Raw genomic sequence first — 26,276 nt, forward strand, 5'->3', positions numbered from 1 at the left:
ATGCTGGATTTGATTCCAGTGATTCCATACTTGATTTCATTTTTCTTCTTTTATCGCCCTCTTATCATACAACTGAGCACACTTTCATCTGCAACTATGTTCCCTCAGCTTGCTTGCAAATTGATATTTCCAATGGCTGTTCAGTGGAAGGATTTTGAAGCTTTAACTGCAAATGATTTGTATTTTTCAGTGACAAAGAAATGTGAAACATAGGAAAGGCTTTAATTCAGAATTCAAGTGCTGTGCTTAGACGATCAGCTCCCAAGACCAAAAGGAACAAACCAGGAGTAGGCTGTTGAGGCCTTGTGAGCCATCTCTGCCATTCAATGGAATCATGATTGATCCAACATTCTTTACCTCGACTTTCATATCCTTTCCTCATAATCCTTGATTCCCCTGCTGATCAAGAATCTATCTAATTCTTAAGCATACACAACTAGTCTGCCCCCACAGCTCTCTGTGACAAGGACTCACAACCCTCAGAGAAGAAATTACTCCTCATCTCAGCCTTGAATCAGTGCTCCTTAATGGATGCTCTCCTTTGGTGTGTAGGATGACATGGAGCAGAGGTATTTCAGTAGAAGACAGGATGTTTAAATAGACCTGAGGAACAACAGGAGGGCTCCTGGATGGAGATCTTCAAAATGTACTCTCCCACCTCAGTACTCACTGAAAATTACCATTTGTTCGAGGCCACCCTCCTCACAGTGGGCCAGCATTGCTTGTACTGTAAAATGCTCCTTATTGCATCTGGTGCCAAGGCTGGAGCAGGCAATATGTTCAACAATTTCGTTGTCTAATGTTGTATAAAACAGGCTAATGATGTAAAAGGAGGGATACATTGCATTGCCTAATTTTGGGAAATTAAATGGAGAAAGTGCAGGGCTTTGTCAAGATGAAGGGCATGCACAATGGTCAGGGTACCATTTTAAATTTTGATTCCAATTGGTCTGACTGTAGAATCATTTCCAATGTTGGAGACTATTTTGCAAGTTTTTCAAGTGTAGGCTAGTTTGGTTTGTTGCAAACTGGACAATATTTGGTGAATTGTTGTGAGCGTGCGAAGCACTACACTGAGAATGAAACTAAAATTGTCACTTGGGTTTGCAGTGTGTTGTGTTTGTGTTCACTGATGTATACAAGACATAGGGCTCTGTTCTTTGTAGAAAAAAAACATGTTCTCATACTGCACCGGTTTCCAGTCAACAAGATAGGTGACAGCCATTTGCTGATTCACTTCTCAGGTTAATGTCTTGATTAATCGCAATCAATTTATCTTAAAATTAAAACAAAGCTTGGGAGTTAACTGCCAATTGTCATGAACTCTATCATCACTATCCGTAGCTCCACTTTGCTTTATTACATTCTTGCAAAGTGACCATGATATTTTACTGTGTTAAGATTGCTTTTCATTTGAAAATGATTCTTTAATCTTAAGAAAGGTAAGGTGTTTTTATTTGTATTCATTCCTGAGATGTGGATGTCACTGGTTAGGTCAGCACTTTTCCCCATCCCTAATTAAAAGGATATTAGCAGGTCCATTCAGCCCCTCAATCCTGCTCTCCCATTTACAAGAATCACAACTAAGCTAACTGAGATCTTTAATCTAAGTTTTTATCTCCCCCAATACCCTTCCATCCCACTTGCTAAACAAGAATCTTTCAATATCTACCTTAAAATATTCAAGGACTCTGCTTCCACTGCCTTTTCAATGAGAAAATTCCAAAGCCTGATCACCTGAGAGAAAATAATTGGCTTGTTGTGTCTTAAATGGGTGACTCCTTATTCTTAAATCACGTCAAGATCCCTCAATATCTTGTATATTTCATACAAATTATCTTGTAGTCTTCTAAACTCCAATGGATACAAGGAGACAATGAGGTCTGCAAATGCTGGAGATCAAAGTTGAGAGTGTGGTGCTGGAAAAGCATAGCAGGTCAGGCAGCATCCGGGGCGCAGGAAAATCGATGTTTCGGGCTGGATCCCTTCATCGGAATGGATACAAACTTAGAGTTTGTTCAATGTTTCCCCATAAAATAGCCCACTTATTCCACTATTAATCTGGTAAAACTTCTTTGAAATGCTTCCCTTGGGAAGTCATTTTCTGCAACAGTGTTGTTCAGAAGAGAATGTTATGAAATTCACCCAGAGTTGGAAAAGACAGGCAGTACAAAATCGGGACGATGCTGTGTGTCTTGAAAGGGAGTTGTGTGAATGTCAGCACGGGTTAACAGAGTGTGGGCAAAGGTAGACCAGGGAGTTGTGATAAAGTGAATCTAAGTGAACCACAGATTGAGTGATAAAAGAAAGTGAGGTGAAAGTGAAAGGATTCTAGTATGTTAAAGTTTTGTAGAATTGTAGGGGGATATGTTATAGTGATGATGTGGGAAAGAGAAAGAAAAGCACAAGAGGGGAAAGTTCTGATGATTCTAAATATATCAAGAGAGGGCTGCAACAGTATTTTGGAATCTGAGAATGAGCAGAGAACATCAATCATTTTCTTCTTCCATTTAAAAGGCAAAGAAGCATTCTGGGTAATCCAAGATGGAAGATAGGGAAAAGATTGTGGCTGTAAGAGCTGCTCCTTTTTTTTTGAGGTATTTTAGGTGTTGGAGGTGATTTTCTTTAATTCCAGGAGCAGCAATTACTGCTTTGTATGCTGTTGCATTGTTCTGGAACTTTGGAGAAGAAAAGTCAAAACAATAACACTTTAAAAAAAGAAAAGGACACACAAAAGACAGCACATGGTCAGTGAGGGAGAGAGAGAAAGAAACCTACACTGCTAGATGACACAGCAGTGAATCTGCGCAGTTACTGTCTTTGCTGTTTGAATCCATATATCGGTGGACATTGGAGTACGTCTAGGAAAACTTAACAAACAGTGAAATTTCACAATGACCTGTATCGGAGATCTCACAGCACAGGAACAGGTAAGTGCATAGTTTTTAACTTGTAACCTTTCTGTAAGTCTACGGCAGTGAGTAGAATGGGTTTTTTCTTGATTACTTGTTTTATTAAAATCTGTCTCTTGATTACATTTTAAAAATGTGAACCATAAGTACTAACTTAGCCTGGAGTACCTTTTTTAAGAACAATAAGATGGTGCTATTTTCAGGGTCTGTAGATTGTGAAGGAGCAAAGATGGCCTTTAGGAGAGTGATATGCACTTCTTGTTGGATGAGGGTGTTCAGGGAGAGTTTACATATTACTGAGGATTATGTCTGTAGAAAGTGTCTTTGGTTGCAAAACCTATCAAATCAAATGGATCATTTGGTGCGGCACTAAGAGGCAATGAGGAATTTTCAAGAACAAGGGGGTGCGATGGATGGTAGTTGTAGGAAGGGTGAAAAGCTGCAGATACAGTCAGATAGATGTGTTACCTCAAAGAAAGGTAGGAAAGGATGGAGAGGTAGCAGATAGTTTAGAAATCTTCTGTGGCTATCCACATTTCAAACAAGTATGCTGTTTTGGAAAACATAATGGGTGATGGATTCTCAGGGGAACGTAGTACAAACAGGTCAGTTTCTGTTATTGAGACTGGCTCTACTATAATGAGTATGTCAAGTTCCAAGTGATCGATTGAGATAGGAGTCTCTCGTCAGTGGCACAGACAAACACTTCTGTGGCCAGCAGCAAAAAATCAGAATGGTGTGTTGCCTCCCTGGTGCCAGGATTAAGGATGTCTCAGAGATAGTGCAGAATGTTTTCAAAGGTGAGTGGGACCACCAAAAAGTCATTGTATACTTTGGAACTAATGACACAGGAAGGGGAAAGGCTGAGTCTCTGCAGGGAGAATACAGAAAGCTTTGCAGGAATTTAAAATGGAGGTCCTCAGAAGTAGCAATATCTGGATTACTCCTGGTGCTATGAGCTAGTGAGGATAGGAATCTGAGGATAAAGCAGATGAATGCATGGCTGAGGAGCTGATGCAGGGGAGAAGAGTTCACATTTTTGGATCATTGGAATCTCTTCTGGGATAGAAGTGATCTGTACAAGAAGGATAGATTGAACCTGAATTGGAAGAGGATTAATATATTGACTAGGGCTGCTCAAGAGGATTTAAACTAGTAATGTGGTGGTGGGGGGGCATGGAGGTGGGGAGGGGTGGTAGTAGTGGTGGGGGGGACATGGAGGTGGGGAGGGGTGGTAATGGTGGGGGCAGTCCCAGGAGGATAGTGAGGAAAGAGATCAATCTGAGACTGGTACAGTTGGGAAAAGGAGCAAGTCAAACAGTCAGGGCAGGCAAGAACAAAGCAGAAAACAGAGGACTGATAAATTAAACTGCATTTACTTCAATTCAAGAGACATAACTGAGAAGACAGATGAACTCAGGGCATGGTGAGGAACATGGGATTGGGATATTATCGCAATTACAGAAACATGGCTCAGAGATGGACAAGACTGACAGCGTAATGTTCCAGGATACAAATGTGACAGAAAGGATAGAAAGATGGAGGCAAGAGAGATGGGGAAGTGGCCTTTTTGATAAGGGATAGCATTACAGCTGTACTGAGTGAAGATATTTCTGGGAATATGTCCAAGGAGGTTATTTGGGTGGAACTGAGAAATAAGAAAGGGATGATCACCTTATTGGGATTATATTATAGACCCCCTAATCGGCATTCAGGAAATGGAGAAACAAATTTGTGAGAAGATTTCAGTTATCTGTAAGTATAATAGGGTGGTTATGTTAGGGGATTTTAACTTTCTAAGCATAGACTGGGACTACCCTAGTGTTAAGGATTCAGATGGAGAGGATTTTGATATGTGTCTACAAGAAAACTTTCTGATTTTGTACGTGCATGTACCTATTGGAGAAGGTTCAAAACTTGACCTACCCTTGGGAAATAAGGCAGGGCAGGTAACAGGAGTCAGTGGGGGCCCCTTTGGGGTCAGCGACCATAATTCTATTAGTTTTAAAATAGTGATAGAAAAGGATAGACCAGATCGAAAAGTTGAAGATCTAAATTGGAAAAAGACAAATTTTGGCGGTATTAGGCAAGAACTTTCAAAAGCTGATTGAGTGCAGATGTTGGCAGGTAAAGGGACAGCTGGAAAATGGGAAGCCTTCAAAAATGAGATAACGAGAGTCCAGAGACAGTATATTCCTGTTTTGGTGAAAGGAAAGGCTGGTAGGTATGGGGAATGCTAGATGACCAGAGAAGTTGAGGTTTTGGTTAAGACAAAGAAGGAAGCATATGTCAGGTATAGGCAGGAGAGATCGAGTGAATCCTTAGAGTATAAAGGAATAGGAATATACTTAAGAGGGAAATCGGGTGGATGAAAGGGGGACATGAGATAGCTTTGGCAAATAGTGTTAAGCAAAATCCAAAGTTTTTATAAACGCATTAAGGACAATAGGATAACTAGGGAGAGAATAGAGCCCCTCAAAGATCAGCAAGGTGGCCTTTGTGTTGAGCCGCAGGAGATGGGAAGATACTAAATGAGTATTTTGCTTCAGTGTTTACTGTGGAGAAGGACATGGAAGATATAGAATGTTGGGAAATAGATGGTGACATCTTGAAAAATGTCCATATTACAGAGGAGGTGCTGGATGTCTTGAAATGCATAAAAGTGGATAGCTCCTCAGGACCTGATCAGGTGTACCCTAGAACATTGTGGGAAGCTAGAGAAGTGATCGCTAGGCCTCTTGCTGAGATATTTGTATCCTCTATAGTCACAGGTGAGGTACCGGAAAACTGGAGGTTGGGTAACATGGTACCACTATTTAAGAATGATGGTAAGGAAAAGCTGTAGAATTATAGACCGGTGAGCCTGACATCAGTGGTGGGCAAGTTGTTGGAGGGAATCCAGAGAGACAGGATTTACCTGAATTTGGAAAGGCAAGGACTGATTAGAGATAATCCGTATTGAATTGAATTGAATTGAATTGAATTTATTGTCACGTGTACCAAGGCACAGTGAAAAGCTTTGTCTTGTGAGCAATACAAGCAGATCACAGAGTTAAACAGCATAGATAAGTAAATAGTAGGTAAACAGTGGCAAAAAAAACCACAGGTGGAGGTGAATGTTTAGAGTTTTAGAGTCTATTCAGTATTCTAACAACAATAGGGTAGAAACTGTTTCGAAACCGGCTGGTGCGTGTGTTCAGGCAATGGTCGAGGTTGGAGAAAAGCATTGCCAGGGTGAGATGGATCTTTAAGAATGCTGGTGGCCTTTCCTTGACAGTGGGCCTAGTAGATGGATTCTATAGATGGGAGTTTGGCCTTTGTGATTGTCCGGGCTGAGTTCACCACACTCTGCAACCGTCTCCGATCTTGAATGTTACAGTTACCATACCAGGTAGTGATATATCCAAAAAGAACATTCTGAATGGCACACCTATAGAAGTTAGCAAGGGTATTCGCCGTCATGCCAAATTTTCTCAGCTGCCTGAGGAAGAAGACAGCTGAGTTGATTAATGCTTTGACCAGCCTTTGTAACCTGTGCATCCAAATGAAGAGTCCAAGAAAGCTTGTTGTGGATGACCACTCCCAGGAGCTTAACACTCTCCACTCGTTCCACCTCTGTGCTGTTAATATGAAGGGAGGCATGAGTTACATCCTGCCGAAAATCAATAATGAGTTCCTTGGTTTTGCTGGCATTGAGAGCTAGGTTCTCAGTGCACCATTTTTCTAAGTCTTCCACCTCCTGTCTGTCCTCTCGTCAGCATCTGAGATTCCACCGATAATGGTGGTGTCATCAGCGAACTTGTAAATGGCATTCGTCTGGTATTTGGCGATGCAGTCATGGGTATACAGTGAGTACAGCAGGGGGCTGAGTATGCATCCCTTGGGGGCTCCAGTATTGAGTGTTAGTGAGGATGAAATACTGTCCCCAATCTTCACTGTGGCCTATGGGTCAGGAAACTGAGGATCCAGTTGCGAGAGTGGGGCTTAGTCTGAGATCAGTAAGTTTAGTAATCAGTCTCGAGGGGATAATAGTGTGAAGGCTGAACAGTAGTCAATGAGTAGCTGTTCTTGGTGTCAAGATCTTCTAGGGAGAAATGAAAGGCAAATGATATGGCATCTGGCATGGATCTGTTGGTCTGACAGGCAAATTGGAGTGGGTCCAGAGTAGTGGGGAGGCTGGAGTTGATTTAATGCCATGACCAGCCTTTCAAAGCTCTTCATGACCACCAAAGTTAGAGCCACTGGGCGGTAGTCACTGAGACATGCTGCATGAGCCGCCTTAGGCACAGGGATGATGGTGGCTCTCTTGAAACAGGCAGGGACAGTGGCCTGCTGCAAGGAGAGGTTGAAGATGTCCGAGAAGATGTCCTCTGCCAGTAGTTCTGCTCATACTCTAAGTGCACGGCCTGGTACTCCATCTTCAGCATGGCTTTGTGCGTGGGAAATCATGTCTCATGAACTTGATTGAGTTTTTCGAAATAATAACAAAGAGGATTGATGAGGGCAGAGCAGTGGACGTGATCTATATGGACTTCAGGAAGGCATTTGACAAGGTTCCCCATGGGAGACTGATTAGCAAGGTTAGATCTCATGGAATACAAGGAGAACTAGCCCTTTGGATACAGAACGGGCTCAAAGGTAGAAGACAGAGGGTGGTGGTGGAGGGTTGCTTTTCAGACTGGAGGTTTGTAACCAATGGCATTACACAAGGATTGGTGTTGAGTAAACTATGTTTTGCCATTTATATAAATGAATTGAATATGAACATAGGAGGTATAGTTAGTAAGTTTGCGGATGACACCAAAGCAGGGAAGGTTACCTCTGAGTACAACGGGATATTGAGCAGATGGGCCAAAGGGCTGAAGAGTGGCAGATTGACTTTAATTTAGATAACTGTGAGGTGCTGCATTTTGGAAAAGCAAATAAGAGCAGAACTTGTACACTTAATGGCAAGGTCCTAGGGAGTGTTGCTGAACAAAGAGACCTTGGAGTGAAGGTTCATATTTCTTTGAAAGTAAAGTCACAGAAAGATAGGATAGTGAAGAAGGCATTTGGTATGCTTTCCTTTATTGGTCAGAGTATTGAGTACAGGAGTTGGGAGGTCATGTTGCACCTGTTCAGGACATTTGTTACGCAACTTTTGGAATATTGCATGCAATTCTGGTCTCCTACCTATCTGAAAGATGTTGTGAAACTTGAAAGGGTTCAGAAAAGATTTACAAGGATGTTGCCAGGGTTAAAGGATTTGAGCTACAGGGAGAGGCTGAACAGGCTGGGGCTGTTTTTTTTCTGGAGCATCGGAGACTGAGAGGTGACCTTACAGAGATTCATAAAATCATGAGGGCCATGGATAGGGTAAATAGAGAAAGTCTTTTTTTTTCCTGGGGTTGGGAAGTCCAGAACTAGAGGGCATTGGTTTAGGGTGAGAGGGGAAAAACATATAAGTAACCTAAGGGACAACATTTTCATGCAGAGGGTGGTGCGTGTATGGAATGTAATGTCAGAGGAAATGGTGGAGGTTGGTACAATTGCAGCATTTAAAAGGCATCTGGATGGGTATATAAATAGGAAGGGTTTACAGGGATATGGGCCAAGCGCTGGCAAATGAGACTAGATTAGGTTTGGATTTCTGGTCAGCATGGATGAGTTGGACTGACATTTCTCTGACTCTGAGACTCTAAGTATCAGAGGCATCCATAAAAGTTATGAGAAGGATTAAAGTCAAAAGTGGGCATGGGATCCATAGAGTTAAACAGCTGTAATTTCTTCACTGCCATTTTCCACTGACTGGTATCCCATTACAATCTACTATTAGAACCAATGTGTCAAATAGTCTAAAGGATTATTTTCCATAGAGATATTGCATTGGTATTATTTTTAAGCCATGATTGTGGGCCTCTAGGCCTAGTTCAGTTCAGCTCTACTTTACTTTATAGATTTTTCAGCATATATGTGGATACCTGACCAAAAGACTGGTTCAACTGACCTGATGGATATGCAGACGGTGACTGTAAAACACTGTCCATTGAACAGAAGCGTTGTCTATGACTGCTGCCATGACAAACCTACATTCACATATGTAAGGATGTTATAGATCGTTCTTCTGCCTCTGGTACAGTTTAAGAATAACCTGACGACTATTTTGTTGGCACTTCTGGTGGCTTATTCAGTGAATGTACTACTCTCTGTGTAGAACTGAGGTGTGCAGACTGGAAAGTCCCTCCTCTGGGAGGGATGAGGCTTGTTAAGTGGATTAGTTTTTTTTATGAATATCAGAATTGGTCCTGGTGGTAAAATCAGAGCAGACGATGTCATTCACATCATGTTGGGGTAGTGCAACTCACGTGCCAGCTGCCTTTCCAAACTAGGTACAGGAAGACAGGCTGGGACAAAGAGAGGTCAGGCCTGTACCTTGACCAACTGAAAAAGAGAGGTTAAGTTGACAATGGAGGAGAAATTGAAGGCAAAATCAAGATAGGTGCATAAAGAATAATCAATCAAATATCTGTGTTTTTCTATTTAGTCGTTCCCTAAACTCGGACACATTATCCAAATATGTTGTCTCTGAATTCCGACTTACCAATTTCTCCTTCTTCAATTTTAATGGTTCTCCCACTTCATGCTCAAAAACTTATTCAAATTGACTGAACTTGATTGGTTCATTTGATGCATCTCTGATCACAAAAGGTACAAATGGAATTCCCTTATCCTAATCATTTGGATAGTCTTGTCTTTAATGTTTGATGTTACTTTTCTCGCGCTCCCTGGGATTCTGGATTGTATGCAGTAGATTTGAATTATTTTATTCCTAACCTATCCATAACTTTTCTGAATAATTTTGATGTAAAGTTTGACCCTTGATCTGATTACATCTCTGTGGGCAGTCCGAGCAAATGAAAAATTTGAATAACTTCACTCCAATCCTTTTAGCTGTGATACTGCGTAATGTAACAACCTCTGGAAATCTCATGGACGCATCCAATATTGTTAACAAACACAGATTCCCATTTTTTGTTTTAGGTAGGGGTCCTCGGCAACCAATTAAGACTCACCCAACAAGCTTGGCACCATCTGAGTGCAGCTCATACAACACTCTACAAGCCTGGCACTATCTAAGACAAAACAGCTGCTTGACTGGCACCACATCTATGAACATTCACTCTCTCCTCCAACAACATTCAATAGCTGCTGCATGTACCATCTACAAGAGACACAGCAGGAACTGATCAATGCAGTACCTTCCTAACCCACAAAAACTTTGATCTTGAAGGATAAGGGCAGCAGACACATGAAGACACAATCCCCTGCAATTTCCCTTCTAAACACGTCACCAACTATGACTTGGAACTATATTGCTGTTCCTTCAGTGCGTCTAGATCCAAATCCTAGAATTCCCTCCCGAACAAAACTACCTTCCAAAAACAATTATGGATGGGCAATGCATGGTGGGCCCCAGCTAGCAATGCACATATCTCCTGAATGAATTCTAAAGGACAGAACAGCTAGGGACTCTTTTCCTTACAAAAAAAACAAAATGACCCAATAGAGATTGTCTGAAATTAAGAAGAGATAGAAGTGTGGGGACTCTAAAATAACGTGGCATAAATATGATATGCACTGAAAAAGTTACCGAATACAGAAGTTTATAGTTATGTAACACATTCAATGAAATGAAATAATTCCTAAGTGCTTCACCAGAACATTACAAAACAATTAGCTACATGAGATTTTATGAACTTGCAAAGAGTAATGGTGATGATTTCATTGAATATTTTTAAGACCGAGGCAGATAGATTCTTGATAAGGGAGTCAAACCTCATCAGATGGGGGTGTGGTGAACACTAATGTGGAGTTGAGGTTGGCTATAATCTTACTCAATGACACAGCAGGCTTGAGGAGTCATACAACCTACTCCTGCTCCCAATTTGTATGCTTGTATGTTTCTTTTTGTAAAGAGGCCGATTACCTTAAAAGAGAATAGCATGGTTTAGAGGTCAGGAAGTAAAGGGAAGGTCAAGAAAGATTAGGACCCAGGCACAGTCACCAATGTTGGAATGATACAAATAAAGGAAACTCAAGAATCCAGAATCTGAGCAGTGCAAAAATCTCAGAGGGCTGTGTGCCTGGAGACTACAGACGTAGAGTGGAAGACCATGGAGAGATTTTAAAACAAGGATGAGATATTAAAAATCAATTTATCCAGTGACTGATTTATAAGATTTATAACATTAGAATCACAGAATCCCGATGGTGTGGAAACAGGCCCTTCGGCCCAACAGGTCCACACCAACCCTGTGAAGAGTAACCCACCCAGACCCACCCCATTAACCTATATTTACCTCTGACCAATGCACCTAACCTACACATTCATAAACACTATGAGCAATTTAGCATGGCCAATCCACCTAAACTACACATCTTTGGATTGTGGGAGGAGATGGGAGAACCCAAATTAAACTCATGCAGAGAAGGGGAGAATGTGCAAACTTCATACAGTCACCTGAGACTGGAATCGAGGAGGTAAAAACAATGACTGCAGATGCTGGAAAGCAAATACTGGATTAGTGGTGCTGGAAGAGCACAGCAGTTCAGGCAGCATCCAACGAGCAGCGAAATCGACGTTTCGGGCAAAAGCCCTTCCTGATGAAGGGCTTTTGCCCGAAACGTCGATTTCGCTGCTCGCTGGATGCTGAATGAACTGCTGTGCTCTTCCAGCACCACTAATCCAGTATGAGACTGGAATCGAACCTGGGTCACTGGTGCTGTGAGGCAGCAGTGCTAACCACTGTGCCGCCCTACATTGAATTTACTTACTGTATGGTCATTGAAAGAAATTGCATCGATGGCTTCAAAGAGAATAGAAAATACATACACAAGGAACATAAGTGTAGAAGCCTTTACTGCAATGTTTAGGCTGTTGGGAGAAGGCTCATGAGGAACATAAACAATGTCATTGACTAAGATGGGCTGAAATAGCAAGATTTCACAGGATATGTTATTTACTAAAGCTAGAAATGAAGAGGAGATATACCGGGATGTGGCCTGGGCTGGAGAACTTCAGTTATGAAGGGAGGTTGGCCAGAGTGGTGACATCTTTCTTGGAGAAGAGACAATTGAGAGGGGACATGACTGAGATGTATAAAATTATGAAGGGCATTGGGTAGACAGGAAGCAACCTTTGTCTTTGGTGGAGGGGTCAATGATGAGGAGGCATAGATTTAGAGCATGGGCAGAAGGTTTAGAGGGAATGTGAGGAAAGATGTTTCATGCAGTGGGTGTTGAGAATCTGGAACTCACTGCCTATATGGGTGGTAGAGGCAGAAACTCTCATAACATTGAAGAAGTATTTAGATGTGCACTTGCAATGCTAAGGCTATTGACCAAGTTTTGGAAAAAGAGATTAAGATAGTTACGTGACTGTTTTTCACTAGAGCAGATGCAATGGGCTTAATATTGTATCTTTCATGCTGTAGATCTCCATGACTCTAAATCTAAACTAAAATGAAGAACCAAAACTAGACATTGCATGTACAAATATCACAAATTTGTTCAAAGATAAAATAAATATTAACTCAAAGCATTCTCATTAAAACTGCCCTTCACATCTTGACAGACCTGTTGCTAGGTTCCCCATCCTCCTTCACCTGTAAGTGGCTGTAAGATATATTGCTTTCTTCATTGTAGTTAATTTTTATGTGAAGAATCAATTTTAAAAGAAAAATAAACATATGCCTTTCCAAGAAATGTTCTGCTGCAGCATTCTGGAAATTAATCAGTGATGGACTTTTAATATTTTCACAATTTTCATATTTGTTAAGTCTAACAAGGAAATTTTATTGCCCTATTCTTTGAGTGTCTCTTCTCTTCTTATCTGGATCACTGATTCTAATTACAGTACCATCTTCTGTCAGATCTATCTTCGTTTGTTCAGACCACAGGGGATTACATTTGGCTGCATGGTTGCACTAAATTAGAGACTATTTTAGATGCTGCCAATCACTGGGTATGAAACAGAGCTTTGATTGTGCTTTGTGCTATTTACATTCCAAACAGCATCATCGAAGAAGCTTCACTAGGATCTGGCTGTGATGCTCTCCGTTGGGTCTAGCTGTCAAGCAATGCTGAGCATTGACTGAAGGAAGAATTACTTCAGGTCTAACTTCAGATCTTGTGAAATTAAAAGTACTCAGGTATGTGGTGCAGTGGGTAGTGCTGGTGTCTCTGATACATAAAGTTTGGAGCTCAAGAGATCACAGACTTAAGCACAAAATCTTGAATGGAGATCCTATGAGGGAATGTAGCATTCTCAAAAATGCAGACTTTTTAGATGAAGCACTCAAGTAACCACCTCTCTGCACTCTGAGATGAACATAAAAGGCCCTGTGGCACTCTTCCAAAGAAGTACATGGTATTTATTCCTCAACCAAAAACTTATAACGTGGCCGCTGGCTGGTAGTATGGAATCTTCTTGGGATCTAAGCAATGTAGGTTCAGGTGGGATTGGTGGCAGAACCTGAAGAGAAGTCCAAGCGAGGCTTTCTTGGTTTGTAGAAGTGAATTGCCTATAAAGAGAGATTATTGTTTGTTAAATGCCTTGTTAACAGCACATCACCTCGTAAATACCCACCTGCCTGTCTTCCCAGAACTTGTTAAACAAGCTAAACATTCGGAAAATCAGACATGTCGGGTGCATGGTAATTTCAGCTTGTTGTTTTCTCTAAATAACTTCCACACTGCGCCTGACAAAGAGCATCTCCATAGGCATTCAGCATTCTCCAACTCCTTCAAACTCCAGTCACTAATGTGACTGCACAGGCCTATATTATGGAAAGGAGGTAAAAACAATGACTACAGATGCTGGAAACCAGATTCTGGATTAGTGGTGTTGGAAGAGCACAGCAGTTCAGGCAGCATCCAAGTAGCTTCGAAATCGACAAAAGCCCTTCATCAGGAATAAAGGCAGTGAGCCACCTCCAAACAGACCCCACCACCAGGAAAATATTTCCTTCCCCACCCCTTTCCACCTTCCGCAAAGACCGTTCCCTCCGTGACTACCTGGTCAGGTCCATGCCCCCCTACAACTCACTGTCCCATCCTGGCACTTTCCCCTGCCACCGCAGGAACTGTAAAACCTGCGCCCACACCTCCTCCCTCACCTCTATCCAAGGCCCTAAAGGAGCCTTCCACATCCATCAAAGTTTTACTTGCACATCCACTAATATCATTTATTGTATCCGTTGCTCCCGATGCGGTCTCCTCTACATTGGGGAGACTGGGCGCCTCCTAGCAGAGCGCTTTAGGGAACATCTCCGGGACACCCGCACCGATCAACCACACCACCCTGTGGCCCAACATTTCAACTCCCCCTCCCACTCTGCCGAGGACATGGAGGTCCTGGGCCTCCTTCACCACCGCTCCCTCACCACCAGACGCCTGGAGGAAGAACGCCTCATCTTCCGCCTCGGAACACTTCAACCCCAGGGCATCAATGTGGACTTCAACAGTTTCCTCATTTCCCCTTCCCCCCACCTCACCCTAGTTCCAAACTTCCAGCTCAGCACTGTCCCCATGACTTGTCCGGACTCGTCCTACCTGCCTATCTCCTTTTCCACCTATCCACTCCACCCTCTCCTCCTTGACCTATCATCTTTATCCCCTCCCCCACTCACCCATTGTACTCTATGCTACTTTCTCCCCACCCCCACCCTCCTCTAGCTTATCTCTCCACGCTTCAGGCTCACTGCCTTTATTCCTGATGAAGGGCTTTTGCCCGAAACGTCGATTTCGAAGCTCCTTGGATGCTGCCTGAACTGCTGTGCTCTTCCAGCACCACTAATCCAGAATATATCATAGAAAGTACTAGTCACTAACATTGAAAAGCTAATGCACACATGGTCAGACACCCAGCCCATGAATTGGACCAGGCTGTGTCTCACCTATTTAGGGAGTAGCTGCATACCGGGGATATCTATGCCTTGTTGGGCTGCGTCATCGTCATGTTACGTCATGATTGTCAATGTGTTGGCATTTCAGCCAGTGTCAAAGACACTTGCCACTACTGCTTTACTGAGGTACTCTTTAGCACAGAGACACAGATAGGCTGCTTGTCATGCTTATTCATACGGATCTGTCCATGCATCTTGCTGTACAGCACACTGGCACAATGAACTAACACCTACAACATGTGCCAGCTGCCCGTGCATCAAACACACTGCACATGCATTCATATCGGGAGGAGAGTGGGGGCTAGTGTTCGGTCCAGTCAAGGATGGTTTGTTGTTGGTTAGGAGGGTATCTCGTTGCCTTCAATCACGGGTATAATCTGCAAACAGTTCAGGTGGTTTGCTACAGTCAGGCATCCACTTGGAACAAGAGAATAACCTGAGGACGGTTCAGGAGGTGTTCAATGGTCAGTCCTGTCGCAGCCGGAGGATTTGCATATCACCAGTCGGGGAAACTGCAAATGCAGGGGTCAGACATCTACTCAGTCATTTCCATGGACTGGTCAATGAAGTTGGTCAGAGGTCAGGGCAAATACAGTGTTGACAGTGGGTGGGGGTGGGTCTTTATGATCTTCCAGCAGGGTTCAGGTGGGTCTGCATAGAGACAGTGGGGGAATCAAGGCTGGAGAAGGGCTGGATAAAGCAGAGTATTTACAACAGTGAGATGATGCACTTTGGAAGAAGGAACGTTACAAAGGAGCACTCAATGAATGGAAGGACACGAGAAATGCTGGGGGATTTTGGTTGGTTGCTTGCCTGTGGATCTCTCAAGCAGGCAGGACAGGTCAATAGTTGAGTGAAGAAAGCATAATGAACACTTGCCTTTATCAATCATGGCATAGATCCTAAAAACAGGGAGATCATGTTGGAGCTCTATAGGAGTTTGTTTAGGTCACAAGTGGAGTACTGTTTGCAGTCCTGGTCACCACCATATAGGAAGGATGTAATAGCAATGGAGGGGGGGTTGCTGGGGAGATTCACCTGGATTTTACCTGGAATGGAGTATTCCCGCAATGAAGAGAGACTGCATAAGCTCGGGTTGATTTTGTTGGAGCAGAAAGCATTGAGGGAAAACGTGATAGAGGCGTATACGATTATGAGAGACATGACTGTGTGGATCGAAAGCAGCTATTCCCCTTCGTTGAAGGGTTAATGAAAAGCGGGAAGCTTGGAAAGGATTTGAGGAAAAGTATTTTCACCCAAAGGGTGGTGTGGTTCTGGAATGCATCTGCCAGGGGCAGGGAACCTCACATTCTTTAAAATATATTTGGATAAGCACTTGAAGTGACATAGCATTCAAGGCTATGAACCCAGTATGGGAAAGTGGGACTAGTGTAAGTAGTAGTATATTTTGGCCAGTAGAGACTGATGGGCTGTGGGTCCTCTTCTGTACTGGATAATGCTCCTACAGAACAAAAGTGGTGAAAGAGCGAAACTCCAGGTATGTTGGACAGCACTGGTGGGCATGGTATGTTATGGAAGAGGCCATTATTGGTCATGTCTGCTTAATACAGAGGTGAGAAGGAATTTATTTTCTCAAAGACGAGTGAATCTGTGGAATTCTTTACTACACAGAGCTGTTAAGGATGGGACTTTAATATATTCAAAACTGAGAAAGATTTTCAGTCAGTAATGAAATCAAGGATTGTTGGGGAACAGGTAGGAAAGCAAATTTGAAGTTTATCAGAGCAGCCATGAACTAATGAACTACATGTTTCACTTCCATTCCAAAGCTTTATGGTCTTATATTCTGAAGCTGTTGAACTCATTGTTGAGTCCTGAAGACTGTTAAGTGCTGAAATGGAAAAATATGAATCTGCTCCTCCAGTTTGCATTGGTCTTCACCTGAGCACAGCAAGAGGCCTACAATAGAAATGTTTGCATGAGAGTAGGATAGTGCATTGAAATGGCAAGCAATGGGAAAGTCAGGCTCATTCTTAATGACAGAGCGGAGGTGTTCTGCGAAGTGGTCAACGAGTCTGTGTTTGGTCTCGCAAAGGTAAATGAAGCCCCATTGTGAGTAGTGAATGCAGTAGGTTGAATTGAAAGACATATAGGTAATGATGTATTTGAGCCTTGGATCATAAAAAGGCAGAAGGGCAAGTGTTATACCAATTCCATGGGAAGATACCACATTGGTTGTGGGGGTTGGAGTAGGGGAGAGATTAGTGTTGAAGTGTTGGGTGTGAATGTAGGAGTGGACCAGGGTTTCAAGGAGGGAGTGGTCCTTCTGAAATGTTGTAAAGGGAGGTAGGGAAAGACACATTTCCTTTTCAGAAATTGCCGGCAAACCCGCTGAGTTTCCCGAGCATATTCTTTCTATCTTCCAAGAGCTTGCTGCATTGTAAAACTCTGCTACCATATAATGTAATTATCCGATGTGAAGAGGTCTACGTGAGTTGCTGAATGCACAGGTTTTGAGTTTTTTGATTTAACTGTACCAATTTTTGCATCTTCAATACGTTTGGCATTGACTGTCCATCACGAGGAGGCTTGAGAAGATGTCAATGAACCTATCCCTTGAACAACTTGTTGTGCTCATTTAAATAAACAATTGGTTGGCTTTCTGGGCCAATTTAGGGGGATTGAAGGGGTTAAAGGGATTCAATGCTTTAAATGTTGAGGCAGAATGGCACAAACTCCCTATTACACTTACATTTCTACCGATCTACTGTTAGTATCACAGCGGGATGCAGAGATCTCTTTGGAAATTCAAGACAACTTTTTGTAATCTCTTTTATTACTTCAATTTAAAGAGTCCTTGGGTTTTAAAATTTGCTTTACCTTGCCTTGGTATCCTTCTCTATCTTGGAAAATGTTTTAGGGATTTAAAAGATTTGATTTGATATAAAGAAGTCACCAGTTATTTGGAGTCATGATTTGGAGGTGCCGGTGTTGGACTGGGGTGGACAAAGGTAAAAGTCACACAATACCAGGTTATAGTCCAACAGGTTTATTTGGAAGCACTAGCTTTTGGAGCACTGCTCCTTCAGGTGGTTGTGGAGAGTAAGATTGTAAAACACAGAATTTATAGCAAAGGTTTACAGTGTGGTGTAACTGAAATTATATATTGAAAAAGACCTGGATTGTTTGTTAAAATGATTCCAAAATATGAGAGCCTTAAAAAAACAATCCAGGTCTTTTTCAATATATAATTTCAGTTACATCACACTGTAAACTTTTGCAATAAATGCTGTGTCTTTTGACCTTAAACTCCACAACCACCTGATGAAGGAGCAGTACTCCGAAAGCTAGTGTTACCTGTGGTGGCTGTGGAGTAAGGAGGTGTCAGGACAATAGATCATGATGAATAAGGATGTAACAATGATGTCAGGGTCATGTGCTTCTGCAGAAAGATCTGGAAGGAGGCAGGAACTCCACCACAGCCTCTCAGTTGGATTTGCAGTTACAGTGAGTTTCATGATGTCTGGTCTGTCATGGCCCAGGGCAAAACTTCTCCTGTGATCACTTCCCAAAAAAAAACTACTTCATGCAAAGCAGAAGTGGAAATCTGGAATTCCATCTGCTGAAACGATGATGAGATTGATGAGTGAGGGATATCGAAACAAAGAAATGATAAGGCATAATTCAGTATTAATCTAATTGAATACATTCACCAAACTGAAATGACCTCTTCTAGTTCCTATGGATTATTTAGCTGAACAAACAAATATGGTTTTCAAATATTAGCAGAGGTTCCTCTTGTCTTAAAGCACCATGATAATCACTAAGAGCACTAACATAGACAAGAGCGATCAACCTTTACAAAGTCAGTGGAGAGGTTTGAATAAAACCATAAAGCATTATATTTTTCTAAATACTTCATACAGAATAACACTCAATTACTGATGGAATATTACTGATGGAAGTACATTGCTGAATGTGTTATTCTATGTATCATATGCGCAAAAGCTGCATACATTTCCAAGTCAGGAGAGATTCTGAGCAACAGTACTACCAGATCCATTTACACCCTAAGGACTGCAAAAGTTCAAGAAGGCAGCTCTCCACCATAATCTCCTGGGCAATTAGGGATGGACCATAAATACTGGACTAGCTGATGGTGCCCATATCTCATGAATGAATAAAAAGAAACTTGATTATATCCTACTTTGCAATGCAGCATGTAGCTCAATATTTACTGCTGTCGGATAGCATATTTCCTACATTACAGTAGCGACTGCAGTCCTGCAGGTTTTAATTGATTGAAAAGGATTTTGGGACATTGAGGTTGGGAAAGTTATTATGTCATCTGATTTAGGTCTTGAACATAAGGAAATCTGAAGGTGTGGGAATACACTGGGAAAGTGGAGTCGAGGTAGAAATGCAACCCTCATCTCATTGAAAGGCAGGTTAGTATCTGATATCATATGGTCTAGTCTTACTCATACTTCACATGTTCTAATATAAATGTGTACATTTTCTTCTTCTTTCTCGAATATAAACCTTGGTGATGTTATTCCAGCTAAACTTAATTTACATTGATATCTTGTCAAATACTTGACCACAGTGGTAAAAGCAAGGACTGCAGATGCTGGAAACCAGAGTCTAGATTAGAGTGGTGCTGGAAAAGCACAGCAGGTCAGGCAGTATCCGAGGAGCAGGAAAATCGACGTTTCGGGCAAAAGCCCTTCATCAGGAATACTGTGACCAAAGTGTCAACCTTGACTGAATGGGAGTTCGTTCATCTCTTTGAAAGCTATAAATGTGAAAGATTCCATATGACAAGGCTATGTACACTGGTCCTACTGAGCACACAATCTCAGCTGACGTTCAATGCAGTACTGCGGGTGTGCTGCATTGTCTGAGATGCTGTTTTTTAGATGGGTTGTTAAACAATGCTCCCATCTGATTTCTGAGGTATTAGATCCATTGTGCTACAGTGTTTGAAAAGAACAGGGGCATTCTCCCATTATTTCACTAGTTTGATCTCTAAACTAGCACCACAATAAATAAACAGAAAATCTTGTAAAGTTGCGTTCCTGCTATCCGTGAACAGGCTGCTGTGTTCTACACTGTTATCCCACAGGGACCCTTTTTAGTTCCTTGGTGTATTTCCAACTGGAGAAACCTAATTTCTGCTATTTTACTTGGTGATCTTTAACGCCTCTGCCAAACTGATGTCAAGAAACCCAGAATTAGCATTTTTTTTTTGCTTTTATTCACTTTTCTTTATGCTTTCTCACTGCATTAAGATCGCCACTTCAAATTGTGGAATACTGGTCTTGTTTTAATCAATATTGAAAACAGTTTTTTTTTGCATGTATCTCCACAGTCATTTCATTTATTTTCTGCATAATTAAAATCACTTGTAATTCGCACCCTCCTTTTCTTCAGGGACTCCTCAGTTGCTTGATTAATCTTGTCTGGATTGATTGAAACATTTCACAACCTAATGATTTCCTGGATAGAAGCTGAAGCACATTGAGCCATGCCAGGATTTGCTATACAATTACAGAGAGTCTACTTGAGATTCTTTGGCTTTTGAATCTGTAGGTAAACTACCTTTTCACTGACTGAAAAAGAAGGAAAATATTGTGGGTGTTGGAAATCTGGATTCCTTCTCCAAGAAAATAAGAGGTTTAGTTTGAAGGTTATTAGATTAGATTAGATTACTTACAGTGTGGAAACAGGCCCTTCGGCCCAACAAGTCCACACTGACCTGCCGAAGCGCAACCCACCCAGACCCATTCCCCTACAGTTACCCCTTCACCTAACACTACGGGCAATTTAGCATGGTCAATTTACCTTACCTGCACATTTTTTGGACTGTGGGAGGAAACCGGAGCACTCAAAGGAAACCCACGCAGACACAGGGAGAATGTGCAAATTCCACACAGTCAGTCGCCTGAGGCGGGAATTGAACCCCAGTCTCTAGCACTGTGAGGCAGCAGTGCTAACTGCTGTGCCACCGTGCTGCCCATTTTAAGGGGGATCTATAACTTTCCACTTGCTGCTCGGACAGGCACCTAGGAAGCTGAGGGATAAAACAAAGTATGATGTTCAGGCCTAATAGCAAGATGCTCCTCTTTAAGAAAAGACAGACAAAATTTGTCCACTCTCGTTCTATAGCCTGTGGACTAATTACAAAGTATCACCAATGTGTGAAGATATTAATGTACAAATTAAGAACAACAGTAGGCTGCTCAACTCTCACACCTACTCCACTCTACGGTAAGATCATTAAAAATTAGAAAAGTCTTAGAAATATTCAAAGACTCTGCTTCGATGACATTCTGAGGAATGTTCTAAAGACCCATTGCCCTTTTGGAGAACACAAAATCTCTGTATTTCTGTCATAAATGTATGGTCCCTTGTTTTTAAGGCTGTGTTTATGGGCTACACATCCAGCATTCACATTCTCCAAGCTACTGTTCTCTAGTTCTAGCCATTTTAGCAACTCTGATTTTAATTGCTCCACCATTACTGATGGTGTCTTCAGCTGCCTAGGCCCTAAACTCTGGAATTTTCTCCCTCAATCTTTCTTTCTGCTTCACTTCCTTTCTAAAATCCAATTATTTAATCAGGTTTTTGGCTGTTGGTGCTAATATTTCCTTACGTGGCTCTGTATTGTATTTTGTTTTATAAAAGGGAATGATAAAGTCATCATAGCACCAGAGGACTGTTCTCTCATGACAGAGATAACTGGTGATGGCTTAACCTGAGGCTCCCCATGCCTCAGTCTAATAGAGAGGTTGAGAAGGGTCATTCTCAGTATTCCTCAGCTATTGCAGAAATTGAATCCATCACGCCGCATCACAAACCAGCCCTCCAGCTAACTAAGCTAACTGACCCCCATTTTGTTTCGTAATGCCTTCATGAAGTGCCTTGGGAGAAAAGGCAAGAATAACACTGAATCTCTGCTTTCTCTTAAAGATGCTTCTGAAAGCTTATCGATTTGACCAGGTTCTTGGAAACTGTGCTAAGATTTCCTTTCTGTGTTACCCAATGACAAATTTAATTTGATAATCGTCCCCATTATGAGGTTAGAATTATTTATTATATTGATGGAATGATATGAAAGCAAGAGTTACTACAGTTCCAGAGGACCTTATGCTGCTCACCCATTAAAGAGAAAGCAACAGTTAGCAGCAAATCACAGTGCAGTTAAGAGGACATGGCTGTCAGGGCGACCTCAGACGTTATGGGAAGAGAAATCTTATTTATGGTATTACTCTGCAGTGTGAACCAGCTAACTAAACTAACTGACCCTTATGAGCCCTACAAAAGCAAGTTGTACCTTCTACTGAAAACTATGTCACTCCTTACCTCCATAAGATATCCTTCTTATGTACAATACAAACTTTGTTTTAGTTCCAAGTCAACACTTGACAGTTCTCAAGAAAGATAAGCCAAAGACACATCCAGGACAAAGCAGCCCTCTTTCACCAGGATTTTGCCTGGTCTTGAGGGCATTGGCTCTGAGGAAAGGTTAAAAAGACCAGGATTGTTTACACTGGAAAGACAGCAGTTGAGAGGAGACACGATAGAGGTCTACACAATTATGAGGGGCATAGATAGGGTGGATAGTCAAAGGCTTTTAGCCAGGGTTGAAGTTTCAATGATAAGGGGACACAGGTTCAAGGTGCGTGGGGGAAAGTTTAAGGAAGATGTGCGAGGGAAGTTTTTCATGCATACAGTGGGAGGAGCCTGTAACGCACTGTCAGAAGAGGTAGTGGAAGCAGGCACATTGGCAACACTTGGGAGGCATCTGGATGGTTACATGAATAGGGAAGGAATAGAGGGATTCGTACTGAGGGCAAAAGGTTTGTTTTTTAGTTTAGTTATGGCATGATCATTGGCCCAGGTTTGAAGGGCTGAAGGGCCTGCTCCTGTGCTGTACTTATCTTTTGTTCTTCATTGGCACAACATCCACAAACATCCACTCTCTCCATCATCGTCGCTCAGTAGCAACAGTGTGCACTATCTACAAGATGCATTACAGAAATTCATGAAAGTTAATTAAATAGCACTTTCCAAACCCACAACAACTTCCATCTAGAAGGACAGGGCAGCAAATACACGGGAATACCCATCACCTGCAAGTTCCCCTCTATGCCACTCACCATGGCGAAGAATTCTGTTGTCATTTGCTCAGTATTTTCTGGTCAAAATCTTGGAATTCCTCTCTAACATGCATCTCCTCCACTTCCCGCTCCTCCGCCCTTGAGCCCCACCCCTCCAATCGCCACCAGGACAGAACCCCACTGGTCCTCACCTACCACCCCACCAACCTCCATATACATCGTGTCATTTCCGCCACCTCCAAACGGACCCCACCACCAGGGATATATTTCCCTCACCTCCCCTATCAGCATTCCAAAAAGACCACTCCCTCCGTGACTCCCTCGTCAGGTCCACACCCCCCACCAACCCAATCTCCACTCCCGGCACCTTTCCCTTCGACTGTAAAAAATGCAAAACTTGTGCCCACACCTCCCCCCTTACTTCCCTCCAAGGCCCCAAGGGATCCTTCCATATCCGCCACAAATTCACCTGCACCTCCACACACTTTATTTACTGCATCCGCTGCACCCAACGTGGCCTCCTCTATATTGGGGAGACAGGCCACCTACTTGCAGAACATTTCCGAGAACACCTCTGGGACACCCGGACCAACCAACCCAACCACCCCGTAGCTCAACACTTCAACTCCCCCTCCCACTCCACCAAGGACATGCAGGTCCTTGGACTCCTCCATTGCCAGACCATAGCAACATGACGGCTGGAGGAAGAGCGCCTCATCTTTCGCCTAGGAACCCTCCAACCAGAAGGGATGAACTCAGATTTCTCCAGTTTCCTCATTTCCCCTCCCCCCACTTTGTCTCAGTCCCAACCCTCGAACTCAGCACCACCTGCCTAACCTGCAATCTTCTTCCTGACCTCTCTGCCCCCACCCCCTCTCCGGCCTATCACCCTCACCTTAACCTCCTTCCACCTATCGCATTTCCAACGCCCCTCCCCCAAGTCCCTCCTCCCTACCTTTTTATCTTAGCCTGCTTGGCACACTTTCCTCATTCCTGAAGAAGGGCTCAGGTCCGAAACATCGATTCTCCTGCTCATTGGATGCTGCCTGACCTGCTGCGCTTTTCCAGCAACACATTTTCAGCTCTGATCTCCAGCATCTGCAGTCCTCACTTTCTCCTATTCCTCTCTAACAGCATTGCAAGTTTATCGACGGGACATGGACTATGGTTCAAGAAGGCAGCTCGCCACTATCTTCTCCGCATGACTTGTCCTACCTGCCTATCTCCTTTTCCACCTATCAACTCCACCCTCCTCCCTGACCTATCACCTTCATCCCCTCCCACCACTCACCCATTGTACTCTATGCTACTTTCTCCCCACCCCCACTCTCCTCTAGCTTATCTCCCCACGCTTCAGACTCTCTGCCTTTATTCCTGATGAAGGGCTTTTCCTGAAATGTCGATTTTACTGCTCCTCGGATGCTGCCTGAACTGCTGTGCTCTTCCAGCACCACTAATCCAGAATGTGGTTTCCAGCATCTACAGTCATTGCTTTTACCTATCTTCTCAAGGGCAACTAGGGATGAGCAATACATGTTGGGCCAGCTGGCAACATCCACTTCCCAGGAGAGAATGAAATAAATCTTAGCTGGTGATTGAAATACAAAAGTTGTTGCTATATCAATACGAAGGATTTGGCAAAGATCATCTGCACTGAATGTGCACATACTGCTTCCTCTGCTCATAGCACCCTTGAGTTTTGTCCCTGGCACACAGAAATGTAAATGTAAAGTTAAGCATCACTGACAGAGCCAAGTTTATTCAGCCTGACTAGCACCTCTATGAGACCTTGGTTTCATCTTTTGAACCCAAGCTTCTTCAATGATCAAGCAGGAGAAAGTGAGGACTGCTGATGCTGGAGATCAGAGCTTAAAAATGTGTTGCTGGAAAAGCGCAGCAGGTCAGGCAGCATCAAAGTAGCAGGAGAATCGACGTTTCGGGCATAAGCCCTTCTTCAGGAATGGGGGTTTCTGCCTTTATTCCTGAAGAAGGTTTTATGCCTGAAACATCGATTTGCCTGCTCCTTGGATACTACCTGACCTGCTGCGCTTTTCCAGCAACACATTTTTAATCAATGATCAAGCAGTCTAATTTATACTGTCTATATCCTTTAATCTTCTATATTCTACATTTAAAAAATAGCAAGTATATGTGATCTGGTGCTGTAAACTGTCTTTTGTTAATTTATCCTTTCTCACTATTATTGCTTGCCATCCCCTATTAATGAGGCAACTAAGAGCTTTGGAGTGTGATGTTTTCTCCTCACTGCAGTGATGTAAAAGGACAGCATTTGACTAATGGTTCTGAAGCATCTATTCCTGACTTGTTAGTCTCAATGGTCACAAGAGTCTGACAGTGGAACAAGCTACTGGAGTTTCTGCTGTTGATTACCATCTACTGAATCTTCCTGAAAGACCAGTCCCACCTGAAATGATTGACACATGACCCTGTGGCATCAGCATCTCAGGATAACATCATATTCTGTCAAAATGTTCAAATGAAGGAACAAGAGATAATAACAAGATACTCTTGTTTTTGTGCTGTTGACTGCGGAGCAAGCATTGGCCAGGACACTGTGGGTATCTCGCCCTCAAAATAAGGGTGATAACATCTTTTGTGTTCACCAAATTGGACCAGGATATGACAATTCCTCTGATAGCACCCACAAGAGTAAAATGCTTCCTCTGAAGTGCTCACCTTGATCTGTGTTCAGTCATCAGCGTGGGACTTGAACTCAGATTTGGTAGGTCAAAGATGACCATCTACCAACGGAGCCACTGGTGGTACCTTCTAGAACATCCTAAAGGGCTTCTCACTTGTAAAATCTTTTGTTACAGATGCTATCTCCCTTCATTGTGGGAATGCCATCACCTGAAGGAACCTTAAGGTTTTAGTTATGAGTGGCCTAGAGGGTTTTAGTCATGAGGAGAGGTTGGTAAACCCGATTGTTCTACATTCTGACAAGGGCTAGGAACAGTGCTGGCTTGACATACATCTTGACACTCACTATAACCTGACAACATTCTTTGTTTTGAGAAAATGAGGACTGCAGATGCTGGGGATCAAAGTCAAAGAGTGTGGTGCTGGAAAAGCACAGCAGGTCAGGCAGCATCCAAGGAGCAGGAGAGTCAATGATTTGGGCATAAGCCCTTCATCAGGAATGAGGCCTGACCTGCTGTGCTTTTTCCAGCACCACATTCTTCGACAACATTCTCTGTTTGACTTCCTGCATCAAAACTGGTCACGGAAGGATGACCGGTAAATGTGAAATCGCACTGGAGCAAACTGTGTATCAGTATAATGACTACTCATTCCCCTCTCAGAGGAGGAAGACA

General features: G+C 42.7%; 1 long non-coding RNA gene across 1 annotated transcript; it reads left to right on the top strand.

Moving 5' to 3' along the window:
• Positions 1-2,567: 2,567 nt before the first annotated feature.
• Positions 2,568-19,266, top strand: LOC140496154 (uncharacterized). Its single transcript, XR_011964182.1, has 3 exons — positions 2,568-2,930; positions 12,966-13,102; positions 19,176-19,266. It is a non-coding gene; the product is annotated as an uncharacterized lncRNA (long non-coding RNA).
• Positions 19,267-26,276: the final 7,010 nt, after the last annotated feature.

Source organism: Chiloscyllium punctatum, chromosome 26, assembly GCF_047496795.1.
Source record: "Chiloscyllium punctatum isolate Juve2018m chromosome 26, sChiPun1.3, whole genome shotgun sequence".
NCBI classification, from domain to species: Eukaryota; Metazoa; Chordata; class Chondrichthyes; order Orectolobiformes; family Hemiscylliidae; genus Chiloscyllium; species Chiloscyllium punctatum.